Consider the following 15,046-nt stretch of genomic DNA (forward strand, 5'->3'; position numbering starts at 1 on the left):
GAGGACAGAGAATTTTGATAAATAGGTGTTCGAACATTGTTTTTCTGTCACTGTCTCGCAGATGCCTCCCCGATACTGTGTGGAAAAGACAACTGCATGTCAGATCTTTTGGTTAGAATAGACAAAATCGACGTTTCGTTCTATCGTTTTCCGCACCTCAAAACTGAACCGATTTTGTTAGTTTTTTAGACAGAGTATCAGAATAAAATTTTCTGTATCGATGTGTTTTGCGTTTTTCAAAAACAGTCATATTTGTATACCGTGAAGACGGCAGATAAAACTGTGCTTTTACGGGTTCGCATGGTTCTAGTTCCCATAATAAACCATTAAAACAAAATCAAAACAGTATAGGGACACGCCAATGGTAAATATCCATAATGTATAATAAAGAGTTCCGCGCTGGTTTGGACATGTAGAGCGAATGGACAACGAAAGAACGGCCAAAAATATATACAATGCGAAAGTTCATGGATGCAGAAATAGAGGAAGACCGTGAAAGACATGGCATGACTAAATTTATTTATTTATTATTTAATCCAACAAATACTCGAAAAAGGCATGGTAATAGTCGGAATAATCGGCGCGTGTGCATGAGAAGATCTATGAATGTAGAGGAAGCGAGATCTGAATGCAAAGATAGATTGATGTGGCGTTCTGTCCTCTCTGCCTACCATTACGAGGAAGCGGCGTGATAGTTTCTTGTTATTATAAAAAAACCATTTCTCTGGTGCCATAATTCAGAGAGAAAATACGTGAATACGTTTGTATGAAGAAAAGTCAGACCACGTTTCCTCTTAAGAATAAACATAACGTAAAAAAAATGTTGTAGCTTTTCATTGGTAAGCAGGTACTTGTTTATGATTGAATTCCAAATCTAAAAGTAATAAGATTGTAATGATTTAATAACTTATATTTACATATAAGTTATTAATTAATAAAATACTTGGTACACTTCCACTTATTTATTTTGACCAGTTAGCGCTTTCACCCTCTAATGGGCATATTCAGACTGGTGAATATTATACAGTGTATGGATAATTTATATAAAACTAAATATTATCTTAAGTGTAGGTAAATTTAAAAATAAGTTGAAAAAATGTGTAAAAATGTTAAAATTAAATGTGTTCATTAATTTGTACCTACATAAAAGTACATAAAATGTGAGTAATAAAACTATAAATGACTATTTTTTCTGTGGTTCTGTAAAAACCAACTCAAAAAACAATTATTATTAATCACGCGATATACGTAGCTTTATTCTACACTATTTTAATACAACACTTATACAAAAGTTTGTTAATAAATACCACAATGACATTCAGCTGTAACTGTTAGCACCCAACACTGAACACTGGCTGATTCCTTTTAAAATTAATAATGCCAAACACGGCCACTGCGAACGCCACATGTCCTATGTGATACATAATATGTCAACGGTATCATATCAAAGAAAAATAGTCCTTCGGAAATAATGTTCGAAATACTAGTTTCCAAATAGAGAATCTTCAAATAATATTTGTAATCTGCAAGCTCGTTTTAATACTAAAAAGCTGATTTGGGTTAAAGATGTAAAATGTTTTTTTCTATGGAGAAATAAGGTGAGGTAATTGGCTAGTTTCATCGTTCACTGAAAACGGGCTGGACGCTAGGCGTACTTGATAGATATTTTTTTGTAGGAAAATATGAACGGTGGTGGTGATTGATAATAAATAACAATTATTTCAGTTATTTTCGTAAAAACATATTTACTGTAAAACATTTTTATCGAAAGTCAAATAATAGTAAATTGTGCATACTCGCTTATTTTGAAGATTTGCACCTGGCAGCCAGAGTAAAACTGAGATAGTATCATTTTTGAGAAAAAAAGTGAATAATCAAATGTACCAACAGTCTACATATTTTTTTTTTACTTCGGCAGTTGAAACATAATGCAAAAATTTGGTTTTTTTTAATGCAAAAAATATTTTTTTGAAGTCTAGGTCTCATGACCTGTCATTGCTGCTCCACTCCATATAATAGATACAGAAAAGAACTAACAAAACCTTGATTCAGAATAACAGAGAATAGACGTTTTGTCTCTTTTCTTGTTCTTAATCATTAAATCGAATACAATTTTCCACTCTCACTTTCCTTCATTCATCCATTACCACTCCTTATCAATTTTCTTTCTTTTCCTTTCCACTTTTTCCTTTTTTGTCTATATTTCTTTTAATTTAATAAATGGTATATTTATTATTTATACAGGATGTTCTTTAAACCCTGTCACATCCGAAACCACGATGATCAGTAAAGGCAAGAAGACATATAAGCATATTAAAAAAAATATTTAGAACGAATAAGATTTTTGAAAATAAAATATTTAAAAAAAACAAATTGTGGGTGAAACTCCCCTCGCTTCTCTCCTGCAGAAGTAAGCAACCATTTGTTTTTTTATCTATATTTATTTTTTTGAGATTTTAGTCGTTCTAAAAAAATATTTTAATGTGCCAACATGTCTTCTTGCTCACACTAATCATCGTGGTTTCGGATGTGACAGGGTTTAAAGAACACCCTGTATAGTTTAAATCGTCATCGCTTTATTGAAGTATAATTTAGTGAATACATATTATTGGATGGCAGGCCCTACTATGAATACATTTTTTATAGTTTTTATTTATAATAATTTAACCTGTACATCTGTTTGTATTCGAAATAAATAATAAAATGATGAATAAACAGTTTGTTTTTAAAAATTAATAAAGTAAATGGTTAGACTTTCATATTCCTTCTCTAAAATGTTCTCCGCCTCTATCTCTGTATTGTATATCCAAAAGTTGTTTAATTCTATATCTTGGTGTATATATGGATAATTGTATTATTTGAGTATGTTACCTGTTGCGTTCTATTCTCTGTCACCGCGTGCGGGAAACGACGTCAGACAGAAGTTTAGTAAAGATCTCATCCCGTTTATTCATTTTATATTTACCTAACCATAAATATGGAGAGCCCGATTCCAGAAATATATTTCTGTGAACTGTACACCCGCACAATTAACCTGCCTGTCAACCGACTATTGGTTATTTCGCCAATCGTTATCCATTCTCTTCGGACAATGGATGGTGTCAAACGGCTTTGAAAAGGTGTATCAAACAGGGAGGTAAACTTATTGTGCAGGGTAGTGAGGGTAGTCAGTAAAATTATTTTAAGAATGAAGTTATCTCTAGGGATGTGGAAAGGAGGAAGCCTATTGTACCACTCGCCCGCGGAAATCAACGATGACTACACAATGATATAACAACTAGAGTACCGAGAAAAGCTTTATGTCATTTTAGCATATTGTTACACAGGGTTCCCTGTTGATGAAATTACTCGTATGTGTGGCTTCTGCAAATTTTGAATTGATCGAGAAATTTATTATTCAAACAAGACGGACGATTTCAATACCTCATTATTTATTTATTTTATTGGGTAAACAAACAGTATGTTAATAAATATTGACAAATTCTTTGGATATTAAAGTGGGATACTCATGAGCACTTCCACAGACCAAATAAATTGATTACACTTAAGACAATAATTTTAATTAAGTTAAATATATAGAAAATGTAAGAAATTAAAAATAGGTATATAATAATAAAATTAAATCAATATCTGCTTCTCTAAATATGTATATGATTTTTTGTTTAAATTTACATACATTGGCATTAAAAAATATCAGCCTCGGTAAATCTATTGTTATATTGCTCGCATATTTTAAGTATTGTAGATTGTTTTAAATAGTTTGTTGACGCGTTGTCTGAGTAAATGCGGTACACGGAATGTTAGTCTTTTAAGTAGATTAAGGGAATCAATTGTATTATTTATTAATTTGTATAAATATAACTGGTCAAACATTATTCTAAGAAATAAATGAAAAATAAGAGCGTTTATTCCATGGTACTGCATACTTTCAGCATAGTTAGCGAATTTATTTATTTATTGGCATTGGCGCGATCATCACCCGCCCATCGCAGCACCCATGGGTGATCTTACTTCCATTCCTTCATTACATTTTGAAATTTAAAGTGTTTGTTCGTTTGTCCTTCACAAAATCTTCTACGAAACGGTAAGTTGTAGCGTCGTGAAATTAATATAGAACATTTAAAATGCAATTTATATGCAGATCAACCGTGCTGTTTTGAAGTCACACTCAAAACTTGTTTTGGAAATAGTGTCTACTCTATACATAAACTTCATAATTTATGATTTTCCGTATTGAATGTTGAGGGTTTCTTGAGAATAACTGTGATAATTAATCTATGTACTATCTTAAGAGGGTTTAATATATTTTTATATGCACCATTGCATATTCCATCCAACAATACCGTATTGTAATAACAACAACAACAACAACAAACCATCACGCCGTTTCCCCGTAGGGGTAGGCAGAGAGGATAGAACGCCATAACACTCTATCTATACAGATATATATATATATACACAGACCTCGCTTCCTCTACATTCATACATCTTCTTATGCACGCACGCCGATTATTCCTACTTTTGACATGTCCATCTTCAAGTATTTGATGGACTTGATCGTGCCATGTCTTTCTCGGTCTGTCACCCCTTTCTTGATTCTGTCAATAATGCATGTCTCAGCCTTACACACTTCACGGATCTCGACATTTGTGCACCTATCATACATCGTTTTACCACATATTCGCCTGAGGGATCGCATTTCGACAGCATTCAACCTACTTTCATCATTATTTTTCCAATTCCATTCTTCGCTCTCATACATAAGAGTTGGAACTAGAACTCCGTTGTGAACTGCTAGTTTAGCCTCCTGCGATAAATATTGTAATAAAGATTGTACAATATATTAATAATCCATTTTTAAATGATTCAGTATGAAAATATTCATTAATCTAATAAATATTAGGTATATAAATTTAATACATTCATTATATATATTTTATATATATATATATACATTTAATACTCTCATTATTATACATTCTAATACGTTTAACTAGTTCACTTGTGTGTTATATTATATTATCTTACGAAAAAAACAACTACATAACAGATTCGAAAAAATACCATATGTTAAATAATTATCTATCCTACCGTTCTTAGGCGTAAATCAAGTGAAATTTCTGAAAATTATTTGAGTCTTCACTAAAAATTTCAAAGTCTCCATGAAAGCCATACCGCAGCAATCTTCCATTTACCATCACAAATTTTCCCATCATTGTATAAATATTTCCATTATAAATTATTTGTTATAGTTACTTAAGCATGCCTTTTTTATGTAATTTTTGCTTAGTTTTTTTACACATGTAATATAATACATAATATTTTTAAAGCATGCTTATAATAATTGTCTACTCTACTCACATACTACCACTACCTTATATTATTATTACTATGGATAACTTATACAGCGCCATTTTCGTAATGTAATACCTCAAGGGCGCTTTACAAAGTGATCATATATATATTTAAAAATATACATATTGATGTTTTTTGTAGATATTTCTTGGAATAACTCTAGTTAATGATTTACCCATCTTCAAGTTTTGATGTAAGTACATCGGTTTGTACAGACGGGTTTAGTTCCCCTCGATACACATATCTACGCATTGAAAGTGACAAAAGAATTATTCCTCCCTTAATTAGGATTAATTTAAATCATTAATCGTTCTGAGGCTGGAACTTTTTTTCTTAAAAGCCTATCAAAAATATGAGAGAGAAATAAGTAAATTTTAAAGTCGAATTGAATCTGACATATTTTTCCGTTTTAAAAACGAATGCCTAGATGCACAGATAACGTGGCTAGATTCTGCCCTATTAACATATTATAAGAGCATCTAAGCGTGCCATTATAAAAAAATAATTAAGTTATTATATTTTTTCCATCTGCTTTACTATCTAATTGAAAAAAAAAACTCCCTTGTGCACTTTCAGTTTAGCTTTGATTGACATATTTTTATTAGCAATTACTGTGCTTAGTGCTCCGTTAATTTTGTTGTCCGCATTCACTCTCCTTTTAACATCTTTTTCTACTCTTCCATCTCTTGAAAACATGCTTCCGATTTTATCAATAATGCTTGTCTCAGGCTTAAGGAATGCGCGGATCTCGACATTTGTGCACCTTTATGCGTAGTTCATAGATAGCATTGCGACAGCATTCGGCGTACTTTTTTATTAAAAAAATAATGTATTGGCCTTTTTATACTTTACTCAAATACTGTAATTTTGGTGGCCATTTTCAAGAAGTTGTAAATAACCCACTATTAGAAAATGGAAATAAAGTTGGGGTAGAGTGTGGACAACTTCGTGTGTACAGTCATTTGCATACTCACCTGTCCAGGCAAGCACATTCTAGAGTCGCCTCTCCCCGAAAACAGTAATGAGCTTAGAGTCCAACTTTGAGAAAAAAACTTTAAATGGAATAAACTACAAATTTATTACATATACGGCCTAAGCCAATAAGAACAGCTGAAAAACTATGTAGCAAACACAAACAAGAGCAATAAAATTATGGTGTACAATATATTCAAGAACAAGATTGACATACATAAATGCTTATGTCGTTTTGCGTCTAGATTACTGTGATGGAATATACGCAAATCTCCCAAAATATCAAACTAATAAACTTCAACCTGTTTTCAATACAGCAGCAAGGTTTATTACGGGAGTAAAAAAATATTCTCACATCTCACAACATCTTCGAGATTTGCACTGGTTAAAAAGCCCAGAGAGAATAAAATACAATTTGTGCTGGACAGTATACAAATCCCTTCATAAAATGGCTCCAAAAATCCTATCGGACCTTTGTATTAGGGAAAATACATGTCAAAGAAAATCTACTCTTAGGTCAGCGTTTGATTCAGGAAGAGGAAAACTTGTCGAACTCCGGCGCTCCCCAAACACTAGATTTGGAGATTGTGCTTTTGCCGCCGCCGGCCCCTCTGCCTGGAACCGATTGCCTTTAAACTTACGAATCATCGACAGTCTCAGTCAGTTCAGATCTCAACTAAAATCCCACTTCTTTAGACTATCATACCCTCAATTTTAAATCTGGAAATATAATATATCACTTTAGTTTAGTTAGAATGTAAGTTTAGGTATACAATTGTAAAGCACCCTTGAGGTGATTTTTTACAAAAATGGCGCTATATAAATCAGCCAAATATTATTATTATTTATCCCGCTTCCACTCCCACCAAGTCTTCTATATACCATTGTGTCTTTCTACTTTAATTTATAATAATTTTCTATGTAAAAATATGTCATTAAAAATGCCCATTGGGCGTATATATAAATAAGATATCGAGCTAACCCACGCCAATCCATTTTCATTTCGCACTGTGTTAATTAATAGCGAAAAGATCTACGAAAAGCCGGAAGATCTATCCTATGGAATTCCAAGTTGTGTGACGAATTGATTAATCTACACTATCTGGACATTGGGGCATAAAAACACGAATTGCTCTTAGAAGATTTGGACTTTTGGTGGCACACTGCATATTAGTACTTCAGTGTATTATTATGTATTCACAGCCACACAAGTACATAGGCATGTCATAGGTCATGCGTCATAAGTCATGAGTCATGAGTCATGAACTATTTCGTCACTTCAGCTGCAACTGCGCTACACTGTACACTGTACACGTACACTGCATAGTGTGCACTAGCCTGGAGTGTTGCACAAAAGCACATCCAACGTTGATAATATTACGAGTGCCGGGGTTTGACAACATGCTCGTATCTAAATTACTTAAATAGTGTATTACCCTCAGAGTGAAATTCGCTCCCGGTTATGAAGACGGCCTTTCGCTCGGTGTAACGCACGGTTTCGGTTTACGCTTGAAATTTTTGACTTGAATACCTACGGCCCGTTCCTTGTTTTCCAGTAAACTGTAGCTTACTTTGCTATCGATAATCATTTAATGGATTTTGTCCGTTCGGGCGACTCTATAAGCCGATGGCGTATTATTATTCCGAGGTAATACCTATTACAGGCTAATATTTTTTTTAAATGATGATGAAAGTAGTTTGAATGCTGTCGAAATGAGATCTCTCATGCGAATGTGTGGTAAAGCGATAATAATAATAATAATAATGTTTGGCTGATTTCTATAGCGCCATTTTTGTAAAAAATCACCTCAAGGGGCGCTTTACAATTGTATATCTAAACTTACATTCTAACTAAACTTAAGTGATATATTATATTTCCAGATTTAAAATTGAGGGTATGATAGTCTAAGGAAGTGGGATTTTAGTTGGGATCTGAACTGACTGGGACTGTCGATGATTCGTAAGTTTGAAGGCAATCGTTTCCAGGCAGAGGGGCCGGCGGCGGCAAAAGCACGATCTCCAAATCTAGTGTTTGGGGAGCGCCGGATTTCGACAAGTTTTCCTCTTCCTGAATCAAATGCTGACCTAAGAGTAGATTTTCTTTGACATGTATTTTCCCTAATACAAAGGTCCGATAGGAATTTTGGAGCCATTTTATGAAGGGATTTGAATACTGTCCAGCAAAGCTTGTATTTTATTCTCTCTAAATTAAATTAATTATGGATAACTTATATAGCGCCATTTTCGTAATAAAATACCTCAAGGGCGCTTTACATGGTGATTCTATTGTTAAGTTAATTTAATTGAAGCTTTTAAATTTGTAATTTAATTAAAATAATTTATTTTGTTGTCACGTGCTACGGATTTATTCAAATGATTTAGAGAACAAGTGGGTTTTAAGTTTTTTCCGAAACATCATTTCACTTTCACAGCCTCGCACCTCTGCTGGGAGAGCATTCCATGCCATAGGGCCTGCGACCGCAAATGCGCGTTCACCAAATTTAGTGCGCTGTTTGCGTAGAGGTATAATAACTTTTCCTCTCGCCGTAGACGTAGCTGATCTAAGCGTGAGACGCCTGTCAGCTAGTTCATCTGGAATGCATAGTTCCCTCAGATATTCCGGAGCCGAGTTGTGCAGTGACTTATACATAAGCCAACAGAGTTTGTATTCGACCCTCTGTGGAAAACGTAGCCAGTGTAGTTCCCGAAGTAGTGGAGTGATATGACTGAACTTAGAGATTCCGAAAATAAGTCTCGCTGCGGCATTCAATACAGATTGTAGGCGAGTCATCTTTGCTTCTCTCATCTCTGTGCTTTTTAACCAGGGCAAATCTCGAAGGTGTTGTAAAATGTGAGAATATTTTTTTACTCCCGTAATAAGCCTCGCTGCTGCATTGAAAACAGATTGAAGTTTATTAATTTGATATTTTGGGAGATTTGCGTATATTCCATTACAGTAATCTAGACGCGAAACGACATAAGATCTTTAGTGTAGGAATATTTCTTCGCACGGATTTGATCAGTCGGAGATGGAGGAAACCAGCACTTACTGTATTATTGACCTGAGAATGAAGGGAAAGATCTGAATCTAAATTAACACCCCGAAGATAGGTGCACAAATGTCGAGATCCGTGAAGTGCGTAAGGCTGAGACACGCATTATCGACAGAATCAAGGAAGGGGTGCTGCGTTGGTTTGGACATGTAGAGCGAATGGACAGCGAAAGAACGGCTAAAAGGATCTACGATGCGAATGTTGATGGATGCAGGAAACGAGGAAGACCGAGAAAAACATGGCACGATCAAGTCCATCAAGTACTTGAAGATGGACATGTCAAAAGTAGGAATAATCGGCGTGCGTGCATGAGAAGATGTATGAATGTAGAGGAAGCGAGGTCTGTGTATATTTATATATTTCTATATAGATAGAGTGATATGGCGTTCTATCCTCTCTGCCTACCCCTACGGAGAAACGGCAAGATGGTTTGTTGTTGTAAATTAAAAGGGGATTCAAAAGTAATTTTGAGCATTCCGGAAATTCTCGCGCCGCCGCCGCTTCAAAACGTTACGAAACTTAGGAGTCGTCAAACGGGAGCCTTAGATCACCATATTTTGTAACATAACTAGTAAAATAAAAACTCATTATTGTCATAATTACGAAAGGACCGCTCCGTTGGAATGGACACGTAGCGCGAATGGATAGCGGAAGAACGATTAAAAGGATTGAAGATGCAGTTGATGGATGCAAATCGAGGAAGACCGAAAAAGTCATCGCTCGACCAAATTCAACGAATGGTTGAAGATGGAAATGTCAAAAGTCGGAATAATCGGCGCGCGTGCACGAGATGTATAATAGAGGAAGCGAGGTGTGTATGCCAAGATATAGTGATATGGCGTTTAATCTTTTCTGCCTACCCCTACGGGAAAACGACTTTATGGGTCGTTCGCTTCAAAAATAAGAATACAATAAAATAATATCCATTAGGACGCTCGAACGTTTGGTGACAAAACGTGTAGCGTATCAAACATCAACATCGCGAAAACCCTCCAAATCCCTCGACTCAGTCAAACCAAATCATCAAAAGGGTCGAGAGTTACGAATACACGCGAGTATATGTTACAGAAAATGGCAGCTTTCAAAAAGAACTGGGAGTGCGGCCAGGAGTAGCAGGCGCCACATTCGTCAGTATGAAGGCTGTCTGGAGATCGGACATCTACTCATTAAAAAACCAAATGCCGCCTATATAAAGCCCGCATAACACCTATTTTACTAACTAGGGCCCAAAACAGCAAAATACCGAGTTTTGAGAATAGCTGTCTCAGAAGAATCTCAGGTTTGACTTTGTAAGGCTTCATTCTGATTCTCGAGGCGGTCTCTTAATACCCATCCACAGTTTCTCTTTCTTATCTAACTCATATAGTGTCCATGCGGCTCGACTGTGGAATCATCTCCCATCCACCATCAAAGGTGTTACTACATTATCTCTGTTTAAATCACGTCTGAAGAAACATTTCCTTCTCTTCCTTAATCTCTCCTCTCTTCTTTCTTTTTTTCCCTTTTTCCTATTAAATAATAGTTTTGATTTAAGGTAATTTATAAACAAATACGTTTATTTATATTTTTATATATCTTTAGCTTTTTAATATTTATTTTCTATTAAATATGTTCTGTAACTTGAATTATAAAAAGAAAACTATTATTTTATCGGTTGGTTGGAAGAAATTGCAATTCGGCAATAAGCCCGCCAATATACAAAAAGTTAAATAAATAAATGTTATTAGAGAACTGTGGGCCATATACTGCGGATGCCTCCTGAGAGCCTTAACCACTCTTGTCTACTTTACGCGGCGTCAGGTTCTCGAAGTTCCGGACGCGCGCTGCTGACTGACGCGAACCTGACATGAGGACGCGCAGGAGCTGGCAGCCGCTAGAGACGCATGGAGGCTCCTTGTGGGCACCGCGTGCTCCAACAAGGAAGCGGACGTGGAATGACGATAATACTATTACTAGTACTACTACCATCACGCCATTTCCCCGTAGGAATAGGCAGAGAGAATGGACCGCCACACACGTCTATGCTGACGTACATTCCTCGCTTCTTCCACATTCATACATCTTGTCATACATGCCCTTCGGTTCTGTCTGCTTTTGGCATGACCAGACTTAAGATTTTGGTTTTTCTGATCATGCTACGTCTTTCTCGGTCGTCCTCGTCTCACGTTACCGTTCATTTTCGCCATATATACTTGTTTTACCATTATTTCGTCGTCCATTCGTTCTACGTGACCAAACCATCTTAGAGACCCTTTCTTAATCTTATCTATTATACTTGACTCAGATTTACACTCACGCCTGATTTCATCATTCGTAACCCTGTCATATATTGATTTCCCACACATTCGTCTAAGAGATTGCATTTAAACCGCGTTCACTCGGCTTTCATTCTTCCTCTGCCAGTTCCATGTTTCACTTCCATACATAAGTGTCGGGACTAAAACTCCGTTGTGCACTGCCAGTTTAGCTTCGATTGACATATTTTTATTAGCAATTACCGTGCTTAGTGCTCCGTTCATTTTGTTGCCCGCATTCACTCTCTTTTAACATCTTTTTCTACTCTTCCATCTCTTGAAAACATGCTTCCCAGATACACAAATTCTTCTACTTGTTCGGGACATTCGTTGTTTACATTTATTATGCAGTCAGTAACCTCACTATCCCTTTCAAATACCATAACTTTTGACTTACTTTCGTTCATCGCCAATTCGCTCTCCAGGCGTACATCATACATTCTAGAGACTATTTGTTGCATATCATCCTTGCTGCTTGCTAACAGAACTGCATCATCAGCATACAACAAGCAGCTTGCTGAAAAATTATCCATTTTCGCTCCAATACCCATCCATGTATAGATTAAACAACCATGGTGACATTACACATCCCTGTTTCACGCCTTTTGAGATGACGACGATATGTACTCATCACAAAGGAAGAAACTTTCTAGGCAGTAGGCAGCAGGCAGTGGATAGACTGGGTAGGTGCGCAACACCTTTCTGTTGCACATCTGTGCAATCATTTTATTTCACATGAAATCGTGTCCCGCGAGTGTTTCGTGTTTAGTGGAGATTCCTGCGCCAGATTCACGCCGGGTACAAATTCTTTATGGTCCCGAGAAGGGACGCGCCGAAAAAAATATAAGCTGAGATTTTTTGTTAAAATTCCAAGAAATGTGGTAAGGATAGAGGATGGCCGCAAACTACACTAAGCCACAGGCTGCCGCAGTGTGTGTGTATAGTGTATATATATATTCTAACTACTATTTATACATTATTCAAACAGAAGAGCTACCGAAACTGCAAAACAAAGGCTGTTTACGTGCCATTTCGTCAAATAGACATGTTTTCAACAATGTTTTGAGTATGTCCAAACTTTGTAGGCAGGCTGGATTTCCTCCCCATAAATAATGTAATAATAATTATTATTATTATGGATAACTTATAAAGCGCCATTTTTGTAATATAAGGGTGCTTTACAAAGTGATTATATAAAGATATAAATTTAATTTTAGCTTTTTAATTTAAGAAAAATAATGTACTTTGTCACCACATGCTAAGAATTTATTCAAATGATTTAGAGAACAAGTGTGTTTTAAGTTTCTTCCGAAACATTTATTCACTCTCACAGTTTCGGACTTCTGCTGGGAGAGCATTCCATGCCGTAGGTCCTGCGACCGCAAATGCACGTTCGCCGAATTTAGTGCGCCGTTTGCGTAGAGGTATAATAACTTTTTCTTTCAACGTAGATGCAGCTGATTTAAGCGTAAGACTTCTGTCAGCTAGTTCATCTGGAATGCAGAGTTCCCTTAGATAGTCTGGAGCAGAATTGTGAGTGACGTATACATAATCCAACAGAGTTTGTATTCCACCCTCTGTGGAAAACGTAGCCAGTGCAATTCTCGAAGTAGTGGAGTGATATGACTGAATTTAGAGATTCCAAAAATAAGTCTCGCTGCGGCATTCAATACAGACTGTAAGCGAGTCATTTTACATAATGTACCGATCATAAATATAGATCGGTACATTATGTAAGGCTGTGGTAAACATTATCGACAAAATCAAGAAAGAAGCTCTGCGCTGGTTTGAACATGTAGAGCGAATGGACAGCGAAAGAACGGCTAAGAATATTTACAATGCGTATGTTGATAGATGTGGAAATAGAGGAAGACCGAAAAAGACATGGGATGACCAAATCCAACAAATATTTGAAGATGGACATGTCAAAAGTCGGAATAATTGGCACGCGTCCATGAAAAGATATATGAATGTATAGGAAGCGAGATGTGTATGCAAAAATAGAGCGATGTGGCGTTCTATCCTCTCTGCCTATCCTTACGTGGAAACAGCGTGATGGTTTGTGGTTTGTTGTATATATATCATTTACAAAGCGCCATTTTTGTGAAAATCACCTCAAGAGCGCTGTACAATAAATAAATATCCCAGCACGTCTTGCAGCTACAAAGTGAATGGACGATTGGGATTCTAGTTCTTCGTCTCCAATTATGATATATTACAATTATGATATATGGGAGCTAGTGATAACAGTACGTCTTGCAGCTACAAAGCGTACGGACAGTAGGAAATCTAGCCCCTATTTACATTTTTTATTTTATTATATATGCCAATGAAGTATAGAGTTTAAGTGATATTTTAAAAAACAAAATAAAAAACAAATTTATAAAAACAGAAGTTAGATTACAACAAGTCTTGCAGCTACTGAGCGCATGGACGGTTGGAATTCTAGACCCCACATACTAAATTAAGATAGGGAGTTATTAAGATCTAAATTTGTTGCAACAGAGGGACAACATTTTGAGAAAGGAATATGGAAGTCTAGTAAAAAGTCAACAGTCAACAGTCAACAGATGAAAGAGTTAGAGAATTGTACATGTTTAAACATAGACAGAATGGTGAATGTTACACTGTGTGTAAAGTGGCCACTTAAACCAGGCAATAACAGGTCATAAGCCCCGTAAATGCCTATGCATCTATATTCCTTTCTCAAAATGTTTTCCCTCTTACTTGCAACAAATTTAGGATAAATTTTTATTTGTTAAACTTATTGTACAAAATATATATTGTACAATACTTTGGCGGGCTTATTACCAAATGGCAATTTCTTCCAACCAACAAATAAAATAAAAGCTTTATTTACTTCAAATCTTTTCAAAACGTATTTTTCATTCTATTCTTTATTCGGATAACCGCTATATTTATCTTATATATAAAACAAAACATATTACAAATAAGCCAATTGCAGGTTTTCACAAGTACCATCACAGTAAGTTAAAAAATATTCTCAAACATAAAATGAACAGCAATCTAATTTAAATCCAAAAGAAAAGAAAAAACACTAAGAATTCATTCGAAAGGAAACACCGCACGCCATTACAATTATTCGCAAATAAATCTGTATTTAATGATTTTGTTATTAATTAATAAAATTATTACAAGTTCGCCATGTTTATGGCATCTACTTTATGTTTATAAAGTAGATGATACAAGGAATATAAAGAAGAAGGTTATTCCTTAAAGCTTTTGGAGGAACATTAATAGAGAGTTTGCATGGTAGATTATAATTAGTTTATTTATTTAACATATAACAAAAGATATGGACAATATCTTACAGATACAAGGGAATATGGAAGTCTAGGCATATCTATACGG

The sequence above is a fragment of the Micrasema longulum genome, unplaced genomic scaffold (genome assembly GCF_059751315.1).
Source record: "Micrasema longulum isolate JH-2025_06_02 unplaced genomic scaffold, ASM5975131v1 h1tg001379l, whole genome shotgun sequence".
Taxonomy (NCBI): domain Eukaryota; kingdom Metazoa; phylum Arthropoda; class Insecta; order Trichoptera; family Brachycentridae; genus Micrasema; species Micrasema longulum.